At 44.2% G+C, this 6,013-nt stretch overlaps 1 long non-coding RNA gene across 1 annotated transcript; it reads right to left on the bottom strand.

Annotated features, from left to right (window-relative positions):
* Nucleotides 1-150: 150 nt before the first annotated feature.
* Nucleotides 151-3,973, bottom strand: LOC118407515. Its single transcript, XR_004830158.1, has 2 exons — nt 3,861-3,973; nt 151-189 (listed from the first exon to the last, which is right to left on the bottom strand). It is a non-coding gene; the product is annotated as an uncharacterized LOC118407515 (long non-coding RNA).
* Nucleotides 3,974-6,013: the final 2,040 nt, after the last annotated feature.

The following is a 6,013-nucleotide window of genomic DNA, read 5'->3' as shown; positions in this document are numbered from 1 at the left end:
GGTTAGGACGGTGTCGGCACCTGAGACGATGTTGAAGTTGCTGGGAGATGACCTTTCACCTTCCGGGTACCCGTCATCCCTAGCGAAAACCATGAGTCGAGCCTCGTTTTGGTGAGCCGGTCCATCGCCACACCCCTTTGTTTGCTCACCATGCTTGAAATCCAGCAGCATCTGCCCATAGGCTTTACCCTGGAGAAAGAAAAAATAGCACAATTATCACTAGATTCAATATTAGACACACAAAAAATCCTGAAAAACAGAAAGGTCAGGAGGAACTAAGCTTATGGTAAGGTAATGCATGAATACAGAGCTATCATTATCATCTGGCTGCTCGGCTGAAGATCTGCCCAAGGCTATGGAGGATAGGGAAGGATGGAGGAAGAGAGTCATGGCCATCCATGCAACCAGCACGCCCAGATGATGATGATGATGATTATCATCCTGCAGAAAGAAATATGTGATACCTGGAATATTTGTCTTTCTTTCCTACATGTGATTATATTTCAGCCATACATAGTATGGTGAAATATATTGTATTCGTAATGTTTCTTCTTTCTTCTTCTCCTGTCAAATCTTCAAAGTGATTCATCTCCGCCGTTCCTGGACCGAATGACCTGAAATTTGGCACAGGGGTAGAATGGGCCAATACCTTGATGCTTTTTTCTCAGTTTTTTCATATCTGCCTCTAAAATGATTTTATTGAGATTTTTTGGTCAATTTTAGACCAAAACTGTATATTTTGGCCCCTGTACCCTGGTATTACAACCAAATGAGCTGAAATTTGACAGAGATGTGCCTTGATAATGCCCCCATATAAATTCGATAACACTTTTGGTGTACAGTACAACAAAATGCTTATTTTTGCGATTTTTTGACCAATTTTTGACCAAAAAAGGACACTTTTGGCCCCTGTACCCTGGTATTACAACCAAATGAGCTGAAATTTCACAGAGATGTGCCTTGATAATGCCCCCATATAAATTCAATAACACTTTTGGTGTACAGTACAACAAAATGCTTATTTTTGCGATTTTTTGACCAATTTTTGACCAAAAAAGGACACTTTTGGCTCCTGTACCTTGGTATTGCAACCGAATGAGCTGAAATTTGACACAGATGTGCCTTGATAATCCCTTCATATAAATTCAATAACACTTTTGGTGTACAGTGCAACAAAATGCTTATTTTTGCGATTTTTGGCCAATTTTTGACCAAAAAAGGACACTTTTGGCTCCTGTACCCTGGTATTACAATTAAATGACCTGAAATTTGGTATAGATAGGCATTAGATACTTGGTAACAAGATTCAAGTAAGATTTTTGACAAAAACAACTTTAAAATGATTAATTTTGGCACTTTTCTGAGGGGAAATTTGTTTTCTTTTGGCCTCCTGACGTGACCTTCCGTGACCCCGCACAGAGCCACACCTGTGCGCGTCAGCCGGAGAGTTAATTGAATCAAAGACCTAGCCAATCAGCGAAGAGGAGGCCAAAGGCTAATTAATATTCATAAGCGGGGCCTCATGATCCCGTATATAGCAGTGTTCCCGCCAGGGCTTTATATTGTATCAGTTCTTAGGGGCATATCTATGATAATCGCAGCAGTCACTTAACTTCTCTTCAGGAGTTTAGCGTAACACTATTTCAGGTCAAACCGTCAAAGTAACTTCTCTTCAGGAGTTTAGCGTACACTATTTCAGGTCAAACCGTCAAAGGCAACTAAAAACAAACTTTAACGTTACTGAGTTCAACAGTACTTATAACTTGTTATCCGAAGTTGAAACGCTAGCGATGGTATTTTCGCTGCGCTGTTAGCCCCGTGCGACTGTTGTTGACGGTCTTATAATGGTATATTTTGCACCCCTGTACCCTGGTATGAGTAACATTTGGTATAGATAGGCATAAGATAGTTGGTAAAATGATCCAAGTAAATTTTTTGGCATAAAGTACTGTAAAAGGCTTAATTACAGCACTTTTTTAGGGGAAATTGGTTTTCTTTCGTTCTCCATGCCATGACCTTTCGGACCTTCACCCCACAGAGCCGACATCTGCACCTGCGTCTAGCCGGCAGGATGAGTTAATTCAATTAATGGTTCAGCCAATCAGCGAAGAGGAAAGCGAAGGCTAATTAATATTCATAAGCGGGACCACACAATACGTTAACTTGAAGACTCAGGCCGTACAGACTTCTCGCCAGGATTTTTTCAAAGCGTCGGACAGGGGTCCGGGGGCCGCCGAATGTCCCTGGCGGGGTCCAGGGGCAGGGCCACTGTGGGGGGGACCCAGGTGGGCGAAGCCCCCCCCCCCGGAAGCTCTTGCATTTTAGACTATTGAGAAGGCTTCTTTTATCAGTTTTTTAGGGCCATATCTACGATAATCGTAGCAGTCACTTACTTCTCTTCAGCAGTTTGACTTTAAAATATTTCGGGTCAAAGCTTCAAAGACAACTAAAACCTCATAAACAACAAACTTTACTTAGCTCAAGAGTATACAAAAATATTGTACGGGTTGCCATCCTTAGTTGAAGCGCTTATTTATAGCGCTAGTATCTTCGCTGCGCCGTTAGCCGCCGTGCGACTTTTGTTGACGGTCTGATATCCCTACGTCGCCGCCTCGCTGATATTCCCACGGACATGTTTCAAGAAAATACCCAGCAAAAACGCTGTTCTGCGTCAAATTCTATTCTATAAAACATGTGGGACTCAGTGTTACAGTCTAAATATTTTGTAGAAGCACCGCTGTAGGAAAGAAGGTCCAAGCAATGTAAAACATCACGTAGCATGAAGTTCGCTGTCAACTGGCACACAGCACATGACTGTTTGAAACTCTAAGTCTAATCAACAGCCGTGTTTGATTGATAGCCGGCGGTCCTTTGATGAAGTCGGCGAAAGGTGCGTTAGTTAGAAAATCTGCGTTTAGTTTTGATACGTAATTATAAGTTAGACAGTGGCGAGAATGATTATTTTCTCATCAATATTTCTCTTCAGAATTATTTGAACTTAATTGTACATCTAAACAATTGGCTTACCTGTGCAATGTTTATATGATTAATGATCAGTGTACTGAAATCATGTGTAACGTATGGCTCCTAGTCAATAGATCAGCATTTTCTCTATAGTGACCACCTGTCTATAGTGGCCACATTTCCTAGTGCTGTTGTTGTTTGACATAAACTTTGAACATTTAAATTGTAAGTAACTTTAAACTGCCAGAGTTTCAGCCCAATAAAACACTCTCAGCGCCAGGGTATGAACAGACTGACCAGACAGACGAAAATAAATCCTCGAACAAGGTTCAATCGTATCTTCCGGGTCTGGCAGGAAGTTGTTAAACTAAAATAAGAATAGGCTCGATGGCTGATTGCATACAAAGTAAAACAGTTTAACAGTTTTACAGCTTGAAGAAAACAAACGCTCCTACAGTACCTGCACCTGCTTGATAATTATTAAATCGTATGCCCTACTTGAATAAAAAAAGTTCACTGCAATAATAAATGTACCCACATCACAAGGAGCTTATACTTTTTAAAACTTACACCTAGTTATCGTACTGAAAATTGTTAATGACATTACATGAAGTCATTCAACAATTTTCAATCAAGATGAAAATTTTCTGAATGGAAGGTGTGATTATTGTCATTTTCTGATAAATAGAAGCAAGCTCTGTACCTGTTTTTACCTGGAATCAATTCACAATACCAGTCCACTTTGGGGGATAATGTACTGTTAAGAGGATGTTCCATTTTTGCGCAGGGGTGATTTGGAACAGTCCAATGTTGCGTGGGAAGGGGTATGGCTGAAATATGCTGTATTTGCTCTTAAGCAAATGTCGGCCTTTCTAGTATCTAGTGTGTAGTCTTACCTGTGGGTCACTCCTGAGTGATGCCACCCCTCCCCCTCCCAGAGAGTTCTTCAGCACTAAGTTCAATGCATGGATTGCTGAAACATATCTATAGCAAGGAGAAGGATAACAGTTTAGATGTGAAATGTGATCTCACCCTAGTACCAGCCATACAGTTCCCAGAATAACAAAAAAATGAAAATAAGATTTATTATTTTTATTACATTTGTATGTAACAGTTGACGTTAAGAAATCCCTATCTTCTTGAATGAACTTATGAAAGATGTGGCAAAAATCTGTTGAAAATATTCAGACAAGTGATAATGTTTCATATTATATTTATTGTGTTCTTATAAAGTCCTTTGGTAAAGAAAATTTTTAAAATCAAGAAACCCTCTGCAAAGTATCTATAATTTGTAAGTTCTTGGAGAGACACTTTTCACTTTTTTGTGAATTGTAATACCATAAAAATCATATAAAAAATTTACTGGATAATGTTTGCTGGATCATGCATGTCACCACGTCGAGAGTATATCCAGGTATCAGTACACATGTAAAAAATAACAAAATAAACCTAAAATTGGCCTTAAAGGCTTACAAATTTCACGGTCATCAGAGTCCCAAAATCTTGCAGCTGCCTACTAGAAGCGCCACCTACTAAATAGATGCCAGACCTGGTAAGGTGCCGGACCCGGTAAGGTGCTAGATATCTGGTCCGGAGCCTTACCGGATCTGGCACCTTACTCAGATCCGGCATCTTACCAGGTCCGGCACCTTACCAGATATCTGGCACCTTACCGGGTCCGGCACGGACGGCGGTATGGTTCCGGTAAGCTGTCAGATATTTGGTAAGGTGCCGGACCCAGTTAGATGACTGATATTTAGTAAGGTGCCAGACCTGGTAAGGTGCCGCACCCGGTATGGTGCCAGATATCCGGTAAGGCGCCGGATCTGGTAAGACGCCGGATCCGGTAAGGTTCCAGACCTGGCAAGGTGCCGGACCCGGTAAGTTGCCAGATCCGGTAAGTTGCCGGACTTGGTAAGTTGCCGGACCCGGTACGCTAACGGACCTGGTAAGTTGCCGGACTCAGCAGCTTGACCCGATAAGTTGCCGGACCCAGTAAGTTTCCGGACCCCGTAAGCTACCGGACATGCTAAGTTGCCGTGCCCGGTAAGTTGCAGGACCTGTTAAGCTACCGGACACAGTAAGTTGCCGGACCCGGTAAGTTGCCCGGTCAGCTGCTAAACCCGATAAGTTGCCGAACCTGGTAAGTTGCTGGATCTGGTAAGTTGCCGGACTCGGTAAGTTGCCGGACCCGGTAAGTTGCCGGATCCGGTAAGCTGCCAGACCCGATAAGCTGCTAGACCCGGTAAGTTACCGGACCCGGTAAGTTGCCGTACATGGTAAGTTGCCGGACGCAGTAAGTTGCCGGACCCGGTAAGCTGCCAGACCTGGTAGGTTGCCAGACCTAGTTGCAGGATCCGGTAAGTTGCCGTACATGGTAAGTTGCCGGACGCAGTAAGTTGCCGGACCCGGTAAGCTGCCAGACCTGGTAGGTTGCCAGACCTAGTTGCAGGATCCGGTAAGTTGCCGTACTTAGTAAGCTGCCGGACCCGGTAAGTTGCCGGACTTAGTAAGTTGCCGGATCCGGTAAGTTGCCGGACTTAGTAAGCTGCCGGACCCGGTAAGTTGCCGGACTTAGTAAGCTGCCAGACCCGGTAAGTTACGGGACCCGGTAAGCTGCCGTACATGGTAAGTTGCCGGACCCGGTTAGTTGCCGGACCCGGTAAGTTGCCGGACTCAGTAAGCTGCCAAATCCGGTAAGTTGCCGGACCCGGTAAGTGGCAGGATCCAGTAAGCTGACGAATCCAGTAAGCTGCCGGACCCGTGCACTGCCGGACCTGGTAAGTTGCCGGACCCGGTAAGTTGCCGGACCCGGTAAGCTACCGGACATGGTAAGTTGCCGGACTCAGCAGCTAGACCCGATAAGTTGCCGGACCCAGTAAGTTGCCGGACATGGTAAACTGCCGGATCCGGTAAGTTGCCGGACATGGTAAGTTGCCGGACCCCGTTAGTTGCCTGAGCCCCCGTAAGCTACCGGACATGGTAAATTGCCGAACCTGGTAAGATGGTAGAGGTTCAGCAGCATCTAGACCCGATAAGTTGCCGGACC

Source organism: Branchiostoma floridae, unplaced genomic scaffold, assembly GCF_000003815.2.
Source record: "Branchiostoma floridae strain S238N-H82 unplaced genomic scaffold, Bfl_VNyyK Sc7u5tJ_1387, whole genome shotgun sequence".
Lineage (NCBI taxonomy): Eukaryota > Metazoa > Chordata > Leptocardii > Amphioxiformes > Branchiostomatidae > Branchiostoma > Branchiostoma floridae.
This window is presented reverse-complemented; position numbering and strand designations above follow the sequence as displayed.